We start from the raw sequence: 22,817 nt of genomic DNA, 5'->3' as shown, positions 1-22,817 counted from the left end.
AAAGAGCGAGAGAGAGAGAGAGAGAAAGGTATTTATTATGTTACTCTGGGATCCTCTAAAACACCCGATATCATTACAAATAATCATGGTAAACGAACAAACGAAGGTAAAAATTACATAAATAAGTAAAATTCATGTTAAATAGAAAATCGAATTAAATAAAGATGGCATGCGGGAGGAAGAAGAGTCAAATTGTCATATTTGAGTCGGTGAAGGTGAAGCAACGATTACTATCATCGAGCGAGGAATTGAAAAGATTGCGTTCGATATCACCGAGAGTGAAGGAATCGCGAGTGTCTCTCCATCTGACAGACCGGGAGAGATCGAAGCAGAGAAGGAGAGGGAGAGAGAGAGAGAGAGAGAGAGCTGTACGCGCACGTTGGCAGCGAGCGCTTATTCATACAACTACCACATCTTCATTAGAGAGGCGCGCACGAAGCCGCGGATGATTTTGCAGGATCTGCTTTCTGGCCTCCGATGGACCGGTAATACGCGCACCCGATCGACCATCCACTTCCCCCATACGCCACGTATATTTATATTCGCGCGCATACGCGCGTTTGCTCGAAACGCACGCGTACATATATACAAGCGAGCATACTTAACATACGCGCGAGAGCGGCGAATTCCCACCGTGTCGCTGTGCGCGCACGCGACGGGGTGTAAGTTCCTCTCTCGACGGTGTGTTCTATAATATGTACAGGTAGGTAGACACACACACACACACACATGTACACATATATAGAATTGCCCCTCGTTGCGCGGGTTCGTTCGTCCGTACGTTCCTTGGTTCGAGATCGCTTCAGGTTGTCCGGTGTCTGTGTGTGCGCGCGGCCCAGGTCTCCCACCAACGCTGAGCGCGACCTAGCCTTCTTAGCCGCCCACCTACTCTATCGAGCAATCCACAAATGCATTCTTTCCTTCTTCCCTTCTGTCTCTCTCTCTCTCTCTTGCCCCGACACGGTCGCCGTCTCCGTTCTTCCCATCGCATCGTCTCTCCGGCTAGGCAGCGTATGCGTCGCGCGCGGTCTCTTCTCTTCTCTTTCTCTCGTCCTCTCTTTTTTTTTTTTTTTCTTCCACGCTCTCTGCCTTTCCTCTTTCCCCCTCTCCCTTCTCTCCCCGCACTTGCAGCGCTCTCCCGTCCCCTCTCCTCTCCTCCTCCTCCTCCCCCCCCTCTCCCCCCGCCGTCACCCCGTCTTTTCTCCATTCCGTCTCTTCTCACCGTATCTCTACGTCGGGTTTTAAAGAGTGTCGTGAAGCCAGAGTACGGAGACGGGACAGTCAGAGCCGGGCCACGTAAAACTATATGTATGTGTGGGTGTGTGTGTGTGCGTGCCTTCCTTATACACACAGGTTTACAGATGCACCTCGTGATATACGTTTATGTTCGCGCGGCTGCTCGCTTCGTACGCTCGCTCGCGTGTGTACGCATACATGTATATGTTCAAGGCATGGACCGGAGAAGTAGGGCCTCTCTCCGTCGTTCTCTCGTTCCTTCCTTCTTCTAACCCCTCCTCCCCCCCCTCCATCTCCCCCTTGTGTCTCGGTTCCTCCCTTGCCCCTCGCCCTGTTTACCCTCTCTCTCTCTCTCTCTCTGTCTTCGACCCGCGAGAGTCCCTTCCTCCCACTCGTCTTGTCCGAACGATCGGCGTTTCAACGTTAGACCTTACATGCTTGGCATACCTGCAAACGAGCGCGTAAGTCTACTCAAATATACATACCGATGCAGTCGGAGAAATCTGTCGAAAACCTGTCAGGAGTTGTCCTTACGAGTGTCGCGAGATAGACGGCCGAGAGACGCGAGCGGAAAAATATTCTTCCCTTCGTGTTTATCGGTAGCTCTTGGGCGATGACCATCCTAATCGTCGTTCTAGAAAGATGCGATGTCAATCAGGCGATGGCATTCCGGTCTGTAAAAGACATCGATTATTATATACCCCTAATATAGATTCCAAAGCTAGCTTTATATTGGTTACTCTACGTACGTAAGAATATATCGTTACCGATTCATTTTTTTAGAGAAGGGATGAATAAAACTGATGAATGAAATTGAATTCGTTGTACGAAAAAAGAGATACATCGTTCGTTCTTTAAATACTTTTGATTGATAAGATTTACAGATTTCATTTATAATTAAAAAATTCTACTTATGCTTGAAAAGATATATTATAACAAAATGTTATAATTCGTAAAATGTACATCATATTAATATTTTAATTAAATCTCTTCAAGTATAAGAATCATATCTATCTATTCTGTTTATCGTTAGTTTATTAAAAATATTTAAAAAAATCTAATAAAAAATATTCAATATATTTGTATAAAATGTAATATTTTTATATTATTACTTCTTTATAGAACATGTTATCGCGTAAAGTTCATCGCGAAATTTAATAAAAAATTAAGGTTATCTCCTCTGTCCTAATGTGATAGCGAGTTCCTAAATTTGCGCACCCTCGAATAGATAATTATATGTAATTCTGTTATAATATATAAGGGGGAATCTCGACGCGCGGATCAGTTTTCCTTCTAGCGTCTGTCAAGGCCGCGTTGTGATTCCGTAATCATGAATCATCTTACTCCATGTGTGCCTATTGTTCAAGGATTGTATTATAAGCGTACAATCGAGATATCGCTCCCCCTTTTATACACCGAGGTCTCTTACTATTGACACGGTCTATATTAATATGAAAATTCGCGAGAACGATCGACAAAAACGTAGCGAGAGTATCGATAGTATTTTTAATCACGATAAATGTATGTGAAAAAAAGTACACGGCGGGTAAAGTTTCTCGTATCATATTATAGGGCCCGACGATCCCTCTATTCGATCCCGGCACCCCCAAAAAAAATTATTCCCATCCGCCATGTTTCATCGTATACTTAACAAGCTATTGCCGCCCCTCCGGAATTCCTCTCTCTCTCTCTCTCTTTTCTCTCGCGCACGTTACGTATCCTATGTACGCAGACACATGGGTTTCGCCACATTCCGCTCATCCTTGAGCACAGCACTCCCTCTTATCGATAGTTTTCTAGACCGAGCCGCGATAGAGGCGAGCAACGTACCGATCCAAGGAACGTAAGGTTCCTCCTAAGGATCTCGTTGCGATCTCGCCATCGGCTCGCTCAACTGTCACTTACGGGCCGCAACTACGAATCGCGTATATATAATATACGCTGCTATTCGGCATTCACCCTGGTGTAAATATCGCGCCGTAATATCCGCGGATTCCCGGCGCGCCTTGCGCAGCAAGTCGCGTACGATGAAGCGGCTGCGAGCATCGCGCGCACACGCGCGTTGTCAACGGGGGGACAACGAATGGACGATGAGGCATCGCCAACTACACGTGGCGGGAACGCGGCGCGTTTACGATTCTACGAATAATCCTCACGTCCGCAAAGCCATTTCTCTCTCTCTCTCTCTCGCGCTCTTCGCCGCAGGATATCCCGGGGAAGGCCTGGCCTCTCGCGCAAGGAGAATCGCGAGTGAGAATGACAATCCCCTTCTACGCGACTCTCTGCAGTTAAACGAGAGACGTCGAGAGTCTGAGAATCGACGTAAGGTAGGTCACTTATATGGCTTGTGTCGCGGATAGTCGTTTGGTTTTATGGGAATACGCTGATAATTATGCAACGAGTAACAGAGACTGGAAAACCGCGTCTCGTACGTCGTCGCTTTCGTATGAAAATCGATTTTTATACGACGAAGAATCTTGTTAGAGAAAGATTTATCTCACATCGCGCATGCCATTAATTTTAATGTATATTTCAAGGCAATTATAATAACGGAGGTAAATCCGAAAAGGATGCTCGCAAGTTTCTCGATTACTAGCATCCTGGGCAAACTAAATTCATATTTTACAATATTTTAAACTTATCCCGATATCTATTGTATCTACTTTTTTTATACTTTTTATACATACGTGTGAATGACTTTTTTATATATCTAAAAATAATTATATATAACAAATATAATAAATAGTTACATATAATAAATATAACAAATAGTTACATATAATAAATATAATATATCTCAAAAAGAGCAAAATCTTTTCATGAAATTCAAGTGTAAGGCTCTCTTCAATAATGTGTCAAAAAAAAAAAAAAAAAAAAAAAAAAAAAAAAAAAATGCATCGTATATTCACAATTGCCTACGGTTTGGCAACGCGAGTAAAATGGCTGCGTACCCAAGTACCTACCTATACCCTCTCGTACGGTCGAATTCCTCGCTTGCATTCTGACGTGACTCGTTAACGTTTGGTCTCGGGTCGCCTTGGCGTTATTCCTGACACGTCATTGATCTTTTCCACAAAGTGCGAAAGTATACGTTGCGGCATCCACTTGCTGTAACACTCGTTGTTGAATAATAAATTATTATATTAGATTATGCGATTAATATGCTAATGATTAATATTTCAAATCACAATTCCGATAAAATAGGTAAAAAATCGTAACTTTACGAGAACTGGAAAGAACATATGTCTCATTAAAAAAAATATATATCTTAATTTGTCATTTTAATCAATCTCATTTTTCAAAAATTTTGATGATACGCCCCTCTATTGTATGTGAAACCCTCGATATGTTACTTCGTATAAGATAGCCTGCACAATCAAAGAAACTCATTTAAAGCCCAAATAATGTTTATGACATTTACATACGAGTAGAATGTTTAACGGCTTTTTTAAACATTAATATCTTAATAATTGTGACATTAGGACGATCTATTAATTTTACATGAAAAGAGTAATCATATATGAGAGGTTCCCTCCACAAAAAAAAAAAAAAAAAAAAAAAAAAAAAAGTGCATATCTCGTGCAAAGTGCATCGGCATTAATGTGTATGTGTGTATGTGTTTACAGAGTTTTATATATAATTATATAGAGTATAGAGTTATATTATAATTTTATAGAGTTTCATAAAAATTTTCCATATCGTCATATACAATATATATATATATATATATAAGAATACCCTTATCCAAGGATTAATATTACACATTTCACAATAACTAGCAACCGATATTCCTCGCGTTATTAATACTCGTCCGACAACACCGGCCTAGCTTCTCTCTCTCGTAATTCCGATCAGCCGTGGCTTAAGCTACATGCCCAGTGTAAGTAAAAACAACATCGTCAAAAATAAAGTCTCGGACTATTCGATTATAACGTCCCCTACTGTACGTCATATAATCAAATTTATCATCTTTTTATATCGATATATGTATTTTTATATATGATAATATTATCCAACGCAATGACTTGCTACATTATATCATATTGAAAGTTCTAAAATAATTCCTGTTTATTGTATCAGCGAAAGATAATACTACGAAATATTATAGATTAATGATTTTTTTTTTATACGATTTCATTTAGAAAAAAAGATACGAGATACGTTTATCATTTTCTGCGACAAAAAGATTCGTGAATTTATATAATTTAACTTTATCGATAATTTAATCGAGTGAGAAAAACCAAGGGCGTTCTATCTTTCTTTCCTCCCCCCCCCCCCCCCCGTCATTTAAAATTACGAGTCCCAGAAGGTCACCAACTCACGTTTGGCAAAAATGATGCGTGTCATTAGCATATTAGCAACTTCTTTGTCAACGTCGATCGGCTAAATGTTGCGAGTAGACCTGTCGACGACTCGCGCGTGTGGAAACGGTCGCAAGGCGAACCCGCAATTTTGACGGATCTCATGCGAGTGCGACGCGCGCCCGGTATTCTCCTCGTCCTTACGTAGCGTGGGTTCTCCGATGCGTTCGGACGAAGGAGATCCAGCCGCCCGGCGTCAGGCTGGGGACGTCAGCGACCCCGCTTCCACGACCTCCGCCTAAGCGAGAGAGCCACCTACACGGCTCTCACACCTACTCGAAACACTTACATGTCCATCCGGACGGCGGGGGAGCGTGATCTCCGCACGGACAAACCGCACGGAGACCACTGGCTAACGGGTCGAGCAAGCCGAACGCGCCACTACACGCGTCAACGCTCGCGCACTCAATAGTACGCAGTAAATATTATGTGTATACGTAAGTGTATGTAATATACAACATAGAAATTTACCCGTGCAAACAAGCCCGTGTACAAAGTTATGTATACGAAAATATATTTATTTTGACAGAGCTTTTTTTTTGCCATCGCGTGTTAGCGTTTAATGTCACATTCCTTCATCAATCTGTGAAATCCTCTATTATTGTCCCTTTATAAAAGTGTCAAAAGAGAGATCATGATTTTTGTCTATTCTTTCTTGACATTATATGTCTTTATAACTAAACTTCACATTTAAATCATATGAAAGTAGTTTATTTAAAATTAATTGAAAAATATAATGTATGATTCTCCTATTAATTTATACATTTTTTATGTTTGTTTGATGACAACTCTCTCTTATTTTCTGTTGTTAATTGTGATGCTTGAACATCTTCGTAGAAAATAGAAAAATTGATTATATGTATACATGTTTGTATGTATAAATTTTTGTATCTGCTACGATATTTATTTTCACAGAGTTTTTTTTCCATCACGTATTAGCGTTTAATGTCACATTCCTTCATCAATCTGTGAAATCCTCTATTATTGTTCCTTTATAAAAGTGTCAAAAGAGAGATCATGATTTTTGTCTATTCTTTCTTGACATTATATGTCTTTATAACTAAACTTCACATTTAAATCATATGAAAGTAGTTTATTCAAAATTAATTGAAAAATATAATGTATGATTCTCCTATTCATTTATACACTTTTTATGTTTATTTGATGACAACTCTCTCTTATTTTCTGTTGTTAATTTTGATGCTTTGAACATGTTCGTAGAAAATAGAAAAATTGATTATATGTATACATGTTTGTATACATAAATTTATCCAAGTACGAGTGTGTTCCTAGAGAGAATCGTTATAGTCGAACTTGTGTTCGCTTATCGCTTATATGTGCGCCTAACGCTTATAGGTAAATTGATGACATTACAGCGGGCGTGATGGAAATGTAGCTTGTACTTTGTTGTAGTTTGTGCATTTATATATCACGTATATCTTTCATATTGTGTGGGAATTTATTGATTGTATTATTGATCGTATCCGAAATGTTTCTTGTTAGGAATCAAATACGTACTTAGTTAATTGAAGAAATCGAAACGTATTTCACAGACGGATTCGGTGAATTTTAAATGTTTTCGGAAGAATGAACAATTTTTCAAAGCTATATGTATTGTACGAGATTTCTCTCTGATATTCTCTAGAAAGATGTAAGTGCCATTTATATCACGGTTGAATGAAAAAATATCGTAGGGTATATCTTTTTCTGAAATACTGACTGGCTGAGTTGGCGCGTGGGTGGAGTCTGCAAATACGCAGGATAGATAAATGGAAAATTCGAATGGAATATACGAAAAATAAAAAGAGAGATATCAGAATCTCGCACACCATCGATCTTTGCGAATACAAAGATTATTTTGAATATAAAATTAGTATTCTTGAGCGTGCGCGGCAAATTTTCATAGATATGACAGATATGCATTCGAACGTATTTATACACAAGTACCTCTTAGCGCAAGTATACGTATTCATCGATGTTTATTTCATATTTTTTGCTGATTCACTCATAATATGAAACATACGGATGTCGAATTCGTATTCGAACTACTCGCTCACGAGAGTCGTTTCAGATCGCAAATATCTTGCGGGGGAAATGACGAGATATCACCGCGTAGAGTGTTTCTAGCAACTCATACTCTCTTCATAAATATGCTTTAAAAAAGATTTATTTATAGAAACGTCATTGTTTTTTTAAGTGAAAAAACCAATTGAAGTTAATCGCTGGGCTGATAATCACTTTGGGATCGGTCGATAGACCGAGTTAGCTATATCCTCTATAATATTACCACAGTATATAATAACTCGTTGTCTCTAACTTAAGATTATAATCCCAGGTAGAGAACCTAACTGTAGTTTTCAGAAATTAAGCTCCAAGTATAGTCGCGGCTATAGCTTTAGTTACGCACAACCATCCCTTAAACACGCCAGGGAATGTGTTGCTATTTTCGTCAAACTATAGGAAACATGCGAAACGTGCGACTTTTCAATCAATAGTATACGATACAAAACGCGATTCGGTGAAATCTGCGAGAACGAATCGATAATAAATTAATCGGAGATATGTATGCAACAATAAAAAATGCGTAGAACTTGACACATCTTACAGTAAGATATATCTCCCCTGCGCCCTAATCGATAACGAACACCCCATCCTTAGCACGCTATCTCTCTCTCTCTCGAAGAGACATATTATTACCATCTATAGAAATCGTTCGCGAGCCATCGAAATCACGTGATTTATGTGATCGCTTGCGCGACTACGCCTCGTATATACGTTCTCTTACGTGTATGTACATAAGAAGAAACTGTGCGCGTTCCTCTCGATCGGCAGGGACAGTAGGGTGGGGACCGGGCGGGGGGGGGGGGGGTGAGAGGGCGAAGGGAAGGACCGCGCGGAGAAGCTCGGGACGATCGGGATGCTAATTCGTTTTGCTCGCTTCCTCGGCTGCCGCCGCGTCCCATTCCGCGAACGCGGATCGTCCGCGGACGCGGATCGTCGCGGAATGCGTTCCGAGGGCGTGCGCGCGCGCGAGGGCGAGAGAATAAAGGCGCGGAAGATTACGGGGGTATATTTCATTCGCGATTTCAGCGAGGATCGACGCTAAACGCAGCGTAACGCTATTATGCTCCCTCCTCCCGCAGAGTCCTTATTCGAAAAGTATCCGCCGTATCGCGTGCATATATTTTTACACGACTCGTAATAAAAAAAAATTGTCGATAAAACTGACTCGCCGGAAGAGGTTTTGTAAGTTCCACGAAGAGGAGACACTCTCTCGATGAATGACTGGTACATTTTAATAGCGAGACTAGACTATTTGCGAATTATAATCGTCGTTCTTGCATTAATTATTTTTAATTATGATTAAGCGAGATAAATTCTTGTGACAAATATAATATTCTATTATAAATTGATTGAGCAACTTTCAATAGCTATATTGTTTTATTGTATATCGATTTATCGGGTTATCAGATGATAAGAAATTTAATAACTTCTCAATTATTCATTCAGATATAAAAAGAGAGTCGACTATTATGTATAGGTCACTCACGCACACGCACACACATATATATATATATAGAAAATTAAAATAGCTTACAAAGATTAACGAGAATAATAGCACCGCGATTTAACGAAATAAAATATTAAACACTTTTAATATATTCAATATAGCGAGGAATAATTGAACTTTTGGCCCGCAAATATTATTCTTTATTCGATCAGATTCTATCCAAACATATTAAATTGACAATGTACAGAGATAAATCTTTATTTAAAAATTTCAACATAAAAATATAAGTTAATGACGAATGAAAAGCGCGCGTGCATCGAGCCGCTCTCGGGCGGCAAATATTTCTCTTTATATAGAACATCGATCTCTCATCTAGTCGTCGATTTCTCTTTTTTTTTTTCCGCGCAGTTTGAGAGCATTTCCCCCTTCGCTCTACGGCTACTCGCAGTCATCGACTATCGCCGTCATACAATGAGGATAACAATACAACGGCTCGCACGACGGTTGAATCAAAGCTATACATATTTTTTACCCAGCGGAGACGAAATTGCCGTGTTATATATCAAAAAAGCACCATGTCTAAAATAATCTCATTTTGTCTTATGCAAAAATTTTTTTTTTTTTTTTTTTATTTATTTACTTTACACGTATAAATATATAATTTTATCCAGATCTTTCTCCAATTTCATGCTATTCGTGAAAGTATCTCGTTTCTATATTAATAAAGATTCACATTTTTCGGAGCTTATTAAGCATTTTATCATACATTTTGACAACAATATTGATATTTATTCGCGACATCATCGATATCATTTAAATAACGATCTTCTTCGATCAACCTTCTTCGTCTCTTTAAAAACAATTGTTGGCAATAATCATAACTGCAGATTTCTGTAATTTTCTGTTCCGAATATTCGGAGGATGACGTCGGTCGTAGATTTACACGTGTACTTGTCCCGTTTCGCTTGGCGAATCGGTTAAAAGGCGACGCGATCTGTCACCGCGTCTGTCAAGCGATACACCTATAGTCCGCGTGTCTATAAACCAGCGCTGCGAAACGCGCGCGAATGTTTCGGTTTCGTGAGAGTATATAGACTCGGTAATAATCGTATACCGTTACTTTTCTCTCTCTCTCTCTCCTTCTCTCTGTCTCTCTTCGCGAGTCCTCGAGAGGCACGAGAGACTCGCGAGATATTGTTGTCTACGACGCGTACACGCACGTGTACGTACGCGCGTGCGCACGTATCGATATCGAGTCGATCATTGGCTTTCGCGACTTCGCTTATCGTTAATATTCGGCGACGAAAATAACGTTACGACGCTATCTAAATTATTCCTATGGTATATCCTCAGGCCTCAAGATTTATGCGCGTTTCGGTACTTACCGGTGATTATCGGCGCCGTAGCGCCGGTACGAATATTTGCAGTTCGAACATTCAATTTGCGCACCTCGACTTTGAAAATTCACGGCATACACACGCATAAATAAAATTGACCAACTGCGGCATACACGATACATGGCGCTACACAGATACGACAATCGCTTCTAAATAGAGAGATTCCTTCATCCCTTGATCGCGCTGATCGTTAAATCGGACAGCAGAGTGGCAACTTACGTCCGCGTAGGATGTTAATGTAGGGGACATGCTTGTTTGAAATCTCGAGAAATGAGTACATTTTCTAGATTTTTTTTTTTTTTTTTAGACCAACGACTTGATAAAAATTTTTAATATTATTAACTACTTGAATAAAAATTCCCAGCTGAAAAGAAAGGCTTCTTTTTAAAGTTATGGGAATAATTGCGGAGCTCCATCGAATTTTATTTGACGGTTGTACGGTTGAATGCGTGGCAAACATTCGTAGATCATATCGAAAATCAAAAATACAAGCTTTTTTTTATTAAACATATTAATAGCTATCTGCTATCCAAGCGTTTTTTCTTTTTTTCAAAATTTGCAAAAATAAAGAAATGGCGGCGTGTTGAAAAAGTTCTGGTTTTTTTTTAAAGTCTATCTTTTTTTGTTTCTAACAAAAAATGGGAAATTGGTTTAAAAAAAAAAAAAAAAGGCTTTGTTAGGAAACGCGGAATCTTATTAGGAACTCGCATGCAAAATTTGAAGTCGATTCGTCGAACGTAGCTCGAGTTTTTTTTTAAGCTGGATATTTCTTTTTTATGTACTTAATAATATTGTATTAATATTGTAAACTGGGGGGCGGGGGGGGGGGGGTAAAATGGGTACGATGATATCGATATTCCTTTCTTTGATTGTATCGATTAATATCAATACAATTTTTTGTTGTTATATTGAAAAACCGATCTTCTAATATAAAATTTTATAAGAATTTAATATAAAACTTATAAATTATATATAAGCTATCAAGAATGTGAGTATAGGCCTTAAGCTCGATATAACGACTTCTCCGTCAATATGTACGTATCGTCCATACATACGCGAAGCCCGAGCGCGATTATCTTGTTTGATTCGCCACTGATCCTCGTTGTCGACCGACCGTGTGTTCCTCTCTCTCTCTCTCTTTCTCCCACGAATGCCGATGCACTCGGGCATCACCGTCGCGTTTCGCTCTACTCTCATATGTCACGACAAAGGTGACGTTAAAATCGCCGATCGGTTCCGAATCGATTGGCGGCGTCGGCGGTGTAACAACAGCGAGGTGAAACTCGCATAGGTCGTATAGGTCTGTCTCTATCGCGCAGGTAGATAGATAGGTATGCGCGACGTCTAAATTCATTCGTGATTCGATCGGCGCGCGCGCGCGGAGCCCGGAGAAGAGACGGATATCTCTGTCGGATGGCTCTCCTCCGCGTTGCTGCTCCCATGACAAAGGCCGGTCAAACCTGCCTGACAACCTGTAAAATTCCTATGAATGAGCGCAACCTCCGCTGGTCACCAACACTCGAGAAGCCAGCGCTCCCTCGTTGCCGAGAGGAGCGCGCGCGCGCGCAACTCGACCTCGTCCGTTATTAAATTCCTCGACCTCAAGAAGTCTCAGGCTCCTCCGGGCAACGGAATGAAAGAGGAGCGGGGAGGACCCAGGTCGAAGCGCGATGCCACGTGACAAGGTTTTCTCCGGCTGTGAAGAGGGACCGCGATGATACGTACGTGATACTCTCATCACGCATCGTGTATCCGAATCTTCCTCTAAGTTTTCGAGCCGTGTAGCTCATCACAGATACGTCTTTGGTAACGACATAAATGAATAATATTGCGATTGAAAAATTAAATAATACAATAGCGTCAGCTATTATCATATTTGACAACTTGGGAAATGGAGAAAATAACGCATCATTGACGTTTAGTTAATTATTTAATTGCTAATCGTGCTAATTGGATATTATCGTGCTAGTTGGTTAACGGCAATGGAGTAATTGAAGGATTTTATTATCGGCGTAATGCGCTTAAGTGTCCTCCGTTTTGAAGAATACGAGTCGTTCTCTCCGCGTATGTGTGCATCCGCGCACGTGCGTCGATCAAGTTTCATTGGGAAAAAAAAAGGTCACGTTTTAAGGACACGTCGGGAATTAACGAGGTGGCGAGAAGAGCAGGATTATCCGTGCAACGTGCAGATATCGTCACTCTCGATCGTCAAGGTTGCACTAGCCGATAGGGACACGAGGGTGCGTGTGACACTGACGTGTATAAGCGCGCGCGCAGGTGCGGGCGGATTCCCTTCCTCCTCTCGACATTTACGACACGCGTGTGTAATAATCTTAACGAATAAATTCTAACATTTATTTAACGACATTAAATTTTGTTATTGAATTTTATTTCAATGACAAAAATTCAAAATTTTTAATTCCCAGAATATTAATAAAATTTCAAAATATTATACCTCATATGTTATAGGCATCGTTAAATTCTTATAAAATTAAAGACGTCATTCTCTCTCTGTCTTGCCTGTTTTAGATAAGAGCGACTAATAATCACCGCATTATACGAGGATTATAATGCTAAGGATTTAATAATTAATTAATGTAACGTTACGTGTAATATTCCTACATATAAATACGCAATAGTAAATATTTTAATAAATATATAAATCTTTTATATAATATATAGAAAATCTTTATATATATTCTCTTTTAAGCCAGAAATAATCCTAATGAATAAATTTTAACATTTATTTAACGACATTAAATTTTGTTATTGAATTTTATTTCAATGACAAAAATTCAAAATTTTTAATTCCCAGAATATTAATAAAATTTCAAAATATTATACCTCATATGTTATAGGCATCGTTAAATTCTTATAAAATTAAAGACGTCATTCTCTCTCTGTCTTGCCTGTTTTAGATAAGAGCGACTAATAATCACCGCATTATACGAGGATTATAATGCTAAGGATTTAATAATTAATTAATGTAACGTTACGTGTAATATTCCTACATATAAATACGCAATAGTAAATATTTTAATAAATATATAAATCTTTTATATAATATATAGAAAATCTTTATATATATTCTCTTTTAAGCCAGAAATAATCTTAATGAATAAATTTTAAGATGTATTAATGACATTAAATTTTGTTATCAAATTTTATTTCAATGACAAGATTCGAAACTTTTAATGGCCAGGATATTAATGAAATTTCAAAATATTACACTCCATATGTTATAGCCATCGTCAAATTCTCATTAAATTCATTAAAGCGTATTTCGTCGAAATATTATTTAAAATGATATTGCAAATATATATATATATGATAATTGCGCGATACGATGACAAGTGTGTAGGTAGATCGATTAAAATTGTCGTTTAAGGATCACTCGGAGATCGGTTGATCAGTCGATCACGATCGGACTCGTTGAATGCCCCTGCTGTCTCGAGCTTCGCCGCGTAGAGCGTGGAACGCGGTTACGTCATTTCGCGCGAGCCTCGAGCGTGCGCGCGTTTCGCTGATACACGCGTCCCGACTGTACCGTTTCGGCACGGCCTCTGCGTTTAAGCGCGGGGTTATTGAAATCCGAACAATATCGGATACGACGGCGCACTTCCAGAAAGAACAAAGTGAAAGTCCGGGCCCGGCCGCGGCGAGGTTTCGGACGCATCGTAAAACGCCGACGCGTGTCGGACGCGGGTGATATTATAAGCAAGGCGTGCGTCGAGCTCGCATTAGAGCCTGCATTATCACTGATATTGTCCGCTCTCGTTGCGTACAGGAACTTTGGTTCGAGTCGCGAGTTGTTATCCTCTATGAAGAAAGAAAACAACTTGCGGCTATTATAAAAGTCCATTTGATGGAAATCGTATTTGATTAATCGAATTACACACAGAAATAGAATTCTTTTATCCCTCGCGACACGATTAAATTTCTTTCGTGCTTTGCGAGAGTCGAGTCTTGCTGTTTTTATACATAAGAAATCAAAATTTCAAGATTTAAATTAATTTGACAAAGAGAAAAAAAAAAGAGAAAAAATTATCAGAGTTACAGCAACATTATCCTTTCTATAATTAACGATGACATAAATCCAGTAATTATTGTAATAATAAATCGCCAATTCGGATTGAATTCAATTAACGATGTCCATTAATTTTTCTCGAGAAAATTTCTATCGCGTACAGAAGCCGGTAACCCATTGTCTAAACAATAATATTACAATAAGATCGAAGAGAGAGAGGGAGGGAGACTTTTATACATAAGAAATCAAAATTTCAAGATTCAAAATGATTTGACAAAGAGAGAAAAAAGAGAAAAATTATCAGAGTTACAGCAACATTATCGTTTCTATAATTAACGATGAGATAAGCCAGTAAATATTGTAATAATAAATCGCCAATTTGGATTGAATTCAATTAGCGATGCCCATTAATTTTTCTCGAGAAAATTTCTATCGCGTACAAAAGCCGGTAAGCCATTGTCTAAACAATAATATTACAATAAAATAGAAGAGAGAGAGAGAGAGGGAGACTTTTATACATAAGAAATCAAAATTTCAAGATTCAAACTGATTTGACAAAGAGAAAAAAAAAGAGAAAAAATTATCAGAGTTACAGCAACATTATCCTTTCTATAATTAACGATGACATAAATCCAGTAATTATTGTAATAATAAATCGCCAATTTGGATTGAATTCAATTAGCGATGTCCATTAATTTTTCTCGAGAAAATTTCTATCGCGTACAGAAGCCGATGAGCCTTTGTCTCAACAATAATATTACAATAAGATCGAAGAGAGAGAGAGATAGCCTTCCTGTTTTTATACATAAGAAATTACAATTTCAAGATTCAAAATGATTTGACAAAGAGAAAAAAAAAAGAGAAAAAATTATCAGAGTTACAGCAACATTATCCTTTCTATAATTAACGATGACATAAATCCAGTAATTATTGTAATAATAAATCGCCAATTCGGATTGAATTCAATTAACGATGTCCATTAATTTTTCTCGAGAAAATTTCTATCGCGTACAGAAGCCGATGAGCCTTTGTCTCAACAATAATATTACAATAAGATCGAAGAGAGAGAGAGATAGCCTTCCTGTTTTTATACATAAGAAATTACAATTTCAAGATTCAAAATGATTTGACAAAGAGAAAAAAAAAAGAGAAAAAATTATCAGAGTTACAGCAACATTATCCTTTCTATAATTAACGATGAGATAAAGCCAGTAAATATTGTAATAATAAATCGCCAATTCGGATTGAATTCAATTAGCGATGTCCATTAATTTTTCTCGAGAAAATTTCTATCGCGTACAGAAGCCGATGAGCCTTTGTCTCAACAATAATATTACAGTAAGATAGAGCCAAGGTACAGTTAGTATACGATAATTCGACGGTACGGATGTTTCTTAACGAGTTAATGGAACTACGTGATTCTCGCATCAAGTTCCTCGATTTTGTTTACCCACTAAAACATCCCGTTGGCAAGTACCGGGTGCCCATACGTACATCACGACGTGGGTTCCATCGGCGAGCGTAGTTGAAACCGCGGTCCAGCGAGATTCTTCCTGGTATGCGCATCGGTGATGCCGTTGGCACGTGACGCGTGCATCATCCGCTCGTAAGAAGACGTACGCGCGCACGTGTATGCTTCCGTGCGTGTACGTATACACGCGCGGTCATAGCGATGTAAGTATGCCGGGGCCCCGTACATATTTGCACGGAACGCGTACGTCTCCCCCGGTTAAGGAGGGATCTATCTTCGTCCTTGTTCCTCTTATCTTTCGCGGCTACGTTTAACGCCGAATTGAGTACGGCTCCGAGAAGGATGACGACGAGGATGACGGTAACGTCTTGCGTGTCTCGATGCGTTCTCGCGATCCCGTTGCTGTTTCTTCCGAGACGCGGATATTGCGCAGTCATTTAAGAACAGTACGATATATAAGTCCGGCTTTGAAAAATCTCTCCTTAAAATTGATGCGCGCATCGACTCCGAGCTGCGTCATATGTCGCCTTGACATTTATATTGTTTTCAAAATTGTAAATTTACACTACTTTCAAAATCAGCTGTGTCGCACGAACACTCGGACGTGTAACGATTAAATAATTTGTTTACAAAAAAGAATATGTTAAAAGTCTCGAATCTTTACTATCTTCTGTCACGTAATCGTTTTTCGAAATTTAAATTATTATTTTATAAAAAAAAATGCATCGCGCTTTTTTAAAAAAGTAATCTTTGCTCTAGCTTTCTCATACAGGCTGTCTACTCAAATTTTGTAAAACAATTCCCTGAAAATTCCCCGAATATTCCAGATATTTTTGTCCAAAATTCCAAATAAAGAAAATATTTTAAAGATTTTTTGGTGCGATTTCCTAAAATAAATTTTTTTATTGTACGCGTTTTCTACTGTTCTTTATTCGTACAAAGGAAAAATACAAGGCCATTTAAGTTTCAGATACTAGATTTACAAATATACTGGGGGAAAAAAAAAAACAATAGCTTTCGTTAAAATAAAAATTTTTAACCCGTATAACATTTTCATTTTTTATTACTAAAAATTAAAATAATAAAAAAAATGTACTGTATATTCAATATTTGGTTAAGGCATCGAATATATATTGTATAAGCAGAGATAGATGTATATTTATAATATATTTTAAATTCATAATTCACAACTTGACTTATCGGCGAATAGCCTACCGTTTACGGTATAAGAGCAAAATTATCAAAGGGGAAAATTTTTTTTTTTTTTTTAAATTCCTGAGTTTCAATAAAATTCCATGAGAATTCCAGGTTTTCCATATTTTCCCAGGAAGTAGACAACCTATTATAGATATAATACGCCGATTAAAAGCTACGCAACGCTTTCGTTGATTCGTTAACTCGAATGGAGGGATAGTTTCGGGATAGAATTGTGAATTTTTTAGATTCGATGATTATTTTATAAAGCGAAATAGGAATTTAATATAGATAATTGCTGTTACGCTATTGATTTCGAAGCATCGGCGCTGTGGTAGGTTTTACGTTCCGGATGACACATTACGTGTTGGCGTGATATCGTTAACAATTTGGGACAAACGTGGATTAAGCAGCGGTTGTAAAGTTACGTTGGTCACGTGGCGTTTCCTTTGCGAGAGAGATAGTCTCGTGGGAAACTTCCGTCGAGAGTTGCATTCGCGCAGAGTGTCACTCGGCGCTCGCGAAAACGTGGTCCCACGGATGGAAAGTTCGAGGTTGTGCCATGAACAAAGATCAAACGATCAAACTGATACGTTATAACAGCAACGAGCATGTCATGCCAATCTCTCCGATCTCTCCATTGGATTTATATCTATTATTATTATTATTATATATTATTATGAATATAGTTATGCAATATTTATAATTGATAAAAGTTATTTTTATAAAAAACCACACATGTAAAATCGCTCAAAATTGCACTGTAAAGTGTTGATCGAAGGAAAAAGAAAAAAAAAAAAAATTTTTTTTTTTTCTCCAAGCAATACGTTTACGATGCGTTGCTTGAATATTTTAGGATATTGATTTATTAAACTTTATGTCTGAAATTATATGTTTGCATTTCGGCGAAGAATATCATAATAATTTGAAACAATATCATGGAGATTGACTTTCCGGATGGCGAACGATCTTATAGATCGCCGTTCGGTCGAAGGTCATCGAACGGTATCTCCTGATATTTTCCGAGGTCGTTCCATGTCCTTCCGGAGATTCTTTGCCGTCGAGGGAGATCATTGCGTACGGTGAATCACGTTTCTATTTTTTATTAATTAAGATAACGAGAGAAAGTGAGTTTGATCGGTTGTTTGAAAAACTTGGGCAGAATTTTATTTTATCTACAAGTTTGACAACAATAAGAATCGATATCAGCAGCAGCTTGAATTGTTTATTTTAGTTATTGCTATCTTCATATTCCAAGTAAAACAAGAATTTCTATAAATCAATATCCGCGTAAAAAAAGTTATGTGCGTTGAAAGAATTTTATATAAGGATATTTTATTCTCACGTTGTATATATATATATAGAGAGAGAGAGAGAATATTTATTAAATCATTATATTTCTATAAATGTCAGATGTATGTGATATGATATGATCATCTTGAAAGATCTCTCTCTCTCTCTCTCTCTCTCTCTCTCTCTCTCTCTCTCTGTCTCTCTCTCTCTCTCTCTCTCTAGATCGCTAAATAATAAAAATATTTCCGTACTAATCTACGTCATTCTACTTTGCTTACGGGAAGCGTATGCCGCGATTGATTCTCTCGGAGAGAAACAAGTTAAAGCTCGCGTGCGATTTTCGATACCGGGAATCGCTGCGAAAACGTACGGAGGTCAGCTTCCGGTCTGGCGTACCTACGAAATGGGCGATATCCTGTGAGAACCGCTCGCCGCCGCCGTCGTGGAGAGGAACAACGGAACGCGCGAGATGGTTTACGTTTTACTCACCGACGTCCAAGGTCACCGCTGCTCATCCCGGGGGATCGAAACGAATTTGCGTGTCGCGATTCAACGAGCGTGATCGGATGCGCAGGATCTAAGGGCAAGATCGATATATATCGATTCTTAACCGAACGCCTACTTTCGTAGCCGGTCGATAAACGTTCTCGAGGTCGCTGTCCACCCTGAGGTCTCACCCTCCTGTACCCACATAGGCGAACAATATCCCGATGGGAACCCTTTGGCCGCGAGTAGAGCGGAAAGAGAGAAAGACGAGGAGAAGGACAGACGCGGAGAAAGAGAGGAGAAGGACGAAGGCTGAGAGAAAGAGAGACACGGTGTGAGAGAGGAGCCGCGCTAGCTGTTCACATTACCTTACTTACTATACGAGGTCAATGCCACCGCGTCCCGTCCCGCGGCCCCACTTCACTTCACTTGGCTTCACTTGGCTCCCCCTTTGCGCTTCTCACCGGCTTACCCTCCGCCTCCTCGTTTTGCCTTCCCTCCCGCCGTGCTCCCCCTCCGTCTTCTCACACCCGGCCACCTTTCGCCCCTTCGTCTCCCTCGTCACACACACACGCGCGCGCGCGCGCGCGAGCGATCGCTTTCCCCCTGCCCTGCGGCTTCCCTCCCCCATCTTTATCGGCGGCTCCTCTTGCGCGCCTCCACCTCACCCTCTCTTCTCCCCCGGTCGCCGTTCTCATCCTGCTCCTCTGCTCCCTGTTCCTCCTCTACGTCCGCCCCCACCAACATTCTCATCGACCGTTCGTGCGCAAGAGGACAGAGAAGCGCTTCTTCGTATCGTCTCGTCTCGTCTCGTCTCGTCTCCCCTCGTCTCCCTCGACTCGCTTCGCTCCTTTCTCTCCTTTTCCTCGCCTCCTTCTTCTTCCTTTTCCCTCTTTCTCTCTGCCTGCTCTCCTTCCGCCGTCTCTCCTTCCTTCGTCCCCCACCGGACCCCTCGCCCTCACCGACAACCCTCTCGCGCTCCTTGTCCGCGCGCACGGCGCGGTATAAACTATTCCAAAAATTTGTACTGTTATTATTATCGCTTAACCATTCCCAGCGTCGGAGAGCTGGAGGCTGGAGACGAGCACTCGAGCCCAGTACAATGCGCGACTCTGTTCGCGCCCCGCCGACTAACGTCAATTCGACGACAGCGAGGGCGGCGACGGCGACGACGAGTCGTGAACGTCTGGTGTTTCCTCTGGTAGTCCCCGCAGAGAGACACCCCCGGATCGATTTTTACGAGGGTGACTTTTTTCTTTAGCTTAGCGAGGGCGACGATGGAGGACGAGCTGTGGCGCGAGGGGACATTACGTCAGCGCGAGATTGATTTCTATGAACACGGATGAGAGTCTCCCGAGAGAGAAAAGGATTCTAGGTATATAGAAGAAACACGGTCGCGTTTAAAAAAAAATATATATATATATATATATTGGTACCGCTCTATTGCTCGAGATAGTAACGCTCCAATTGTTAACTGTGCCAAAAGCAAATCGATCATTGATTGTGGCGAATTATTAATTAATTTCTCTATCCGACGTGAAATTTCTTACGACACGATGATACGCAATTGATGCATGATTATGCGAAATATGTGATAAATAAGACATTCGAAGGGATTTTGAGAAAAAGATTATGCGCTGTCATTCTTTTTATCTATTCAATGTTAAAGAAATTTGACATGAGCGAATTTTTTTATTTGAAATACAGAATAAAAATCGTTTATTTTATTGCCGACTGGAACAAAATGTGTATATGTAATTTGCATAAAAAGTTTTTAGTTCATATAATCACTTGTCATTCAAAAATTGCGTCTTGACGTTTTAATCGAAAATCCTCCAAATTTCGTGAAAGAAAATCCGTCGATAAAATTACGTATAAAGGATACGTATAAAGGAGAGGAAAGTAAAATCGATGTAATCTACTCGATATGAAACGAAACAATTACCATTAGCGATGAAAATGGCAATGCGCGAATCGTCGATTTCAGTTTTAGATTCGCACTGTCAGATTCACGAAGCGATTGAACCAACTGACGTCAATGACAGTAATGAAAGAGACCCCTGTGTTTACACGGGACGCGGATATATTTTTGTACAATATCAATTTACACGGGGACGGAGAGAAGAGGAGGGAGAGAAGATACGAACGAGACTCTCGTAAATGACGAGGAGTACGATGACGCGTCGTAAATTCGACGATGCTCCCTTTCCAGATCCCCCGGATTATCGTCGCGACTTTTCGCGATCGCGCGTCTCAAAAGCGCGCGAGCGACGACGACGCTCATTTTCTCAGCGGAATTATTTTATCGCGGGCGCAAAAATGCCGCCGACAATACAACGACGCCGTTGTATCGCGATGACCAGCAAAGCCGATGTCCGTAACAAACGCCGAGGCCACGGGCGGACGCGTCTTACGCGCGCGCGCGAATCTCGGGAATCTTCCGCGAAGCAAATGCAACGTGACCAATGTCAAGGCTGTGTGCCAGCGGCGGTAGTCGCATGCTGCCGCAAGTGCCGCGACAAATCTCGCGAGCCACGACGCGCGACGAGCGCTGTGCGAATTCCTCCTCTCGGGTGCTCTCGGGCATAAAGGTCCGTCCCTGTCCTATTGAAAATTGTACATCCTATTGGAAATGATTCTCGAACGCGTTTAACGGAAGCGCTCTAATCGATTTTATTAGCGGAAAAAATAAACCTTATTTCTTCTTAACGAGTCTGACATCTTGACACTTATCATTTTTCACTTAGAATCATCTTCTATTTGCGACAGAAAATTTTTTATCTTCTTGCTACGAAGGATGCATTATTTTTTAAATAGAATGACCGATTTCTTTTCTATTTATTAAAATAAAGAACGAATTAAGATTTCGATAATTAATGTCCGTTTGACATTTGTACCTTGCGCTTCAGACATTTTTTTCGAAATCACGAGAGGTAGTAGTAAAAAAAAAAAAAATTCGAAATATGTCTGAAAGCATTTCTATAAAATATTAATTATAACTGTACTTGGTTATGGGATTAATTATTTATTACATTATTTCAATATCGCGAAATAATTCGTTTAAATCGGTATTCCAGTAACCAACAGCGGCGTGATCCTTTGTATATTATGATCGCTACGACAATGAGAGGACGTTCGACCTCGATATCGAGGGTCGGGTGAACGGTGTGTTGCAAGCTCGAGGTGAAACGGGCGACAAATAACATTTTAACGAAGGCAGACGCGCGGTAGTGACAGGCCGTTGAGTCGGCCCTCGCTCGTCGAAAATCCGTGAGGAAGATGCGCTTCTTCCGGGAAGTAGGAGTCGCGGGGATCATCGACCCTTCACGGCTATTTCAGTTATTTTGCAGCATGCAGCTATTTTAAATACATATTGTAGAGTAGAGGCATACGAGCATCAGCCATACGGAGATAAGGGGGACGAAGAAAGAAAGAAAGAAAGAAAGACAGACGAGAAGAGATGCCTCGTACATACGAGCAAGAGAACGAACTAAGAGAGAAGATGGAGTAACAAAGACGGGAGAAATGACGAAGAAGAACATTGAGCAAGACGGAATAAGATGGAAAGACAAGATCGGGAAGAGAACAATTCTCTCGCTCCCTCTCTCTATCTTTCACGTCCGAGAGAGAGAGAGAGGGAGAGGGAGAAAAGAGGGGAATAGCAAGGAGAAAGAAGCTACAAGAAGAGGCCAGAGGGGTTGGTATTTATAGCCCCGTCGTCGTCGTTGTCGTCGTCGTCGACAGTCTTGACCCCTCGCTGAAATTTCTGGGAGGGATCCATCCTTCCCTGTCGCCCCCGTTCATCTCTATCTCCCTCGCCATCCCTCTCGCGTCTTCCTTC

General features: G+C 40.1%; 1 protein-coding gene and 1 long non-coding RNA gene across 5 annotated transcripts in view; one reads left to right on the top strand and one right to left on the bottom strand.

Moving 5' to 3' along the window:
* The window catches only part of Tna (tonalli), a 138,811-nt gene that overhangs the window by 65,447 nt on the left and 50,547 nt on the right, over nt 1-22,817 (top strand). The gene's annotated exons all lie outside the window — the stretch shown is intronic.
* LOC138943221 (uncharacterized) overlaps nt 1-22,817 on the bottom strand; it is a 61,530-nt gene that overhangs the window by 24,327 nt on the left and 14,386 nt on the right. For 2 of the 4 annotated variants that reach the window (XR_011448430.1, XR_011448433.1), the window contains exons 1-2: nt 4,200-4,684; nt 1,722-1,910 (exon numbers count right to left, since the gene is read on the bottom strand). This is a non-coding gene — a long non-coding RNA (uncharacterized lncRNA). Of the gene's footprint in view, nt 1-1,721; nt 1,911-4,199; nt 4,685-22,817 lie in introns of those variants that run through there. The other 2 variants (XR_011448431.1, XR_011448432.1) reach the window with 2 other exon arrangements.

Source organism: Polyergus mexicanus, unplaced genomic scaffold (genome assembly GCF_030449975.1).
Source record: "Polyergus mexicanus isolate NDT 795.1 unplaced genomic scaffold, iyPolMexi1.0 SCAF_25, whole genome shotgun sequence".
NCBI lineage: Eukaryota > Metazoa > Arthropoda > Insecta > Hymenoptera > Formicidae > Polyergus > Polyergus mexicanus.
The sequence above is the reverse complement of the archived record's forward strand: the minus strand, read 5'-3'. Positions and strand labels throughout refer to the sequence as shown.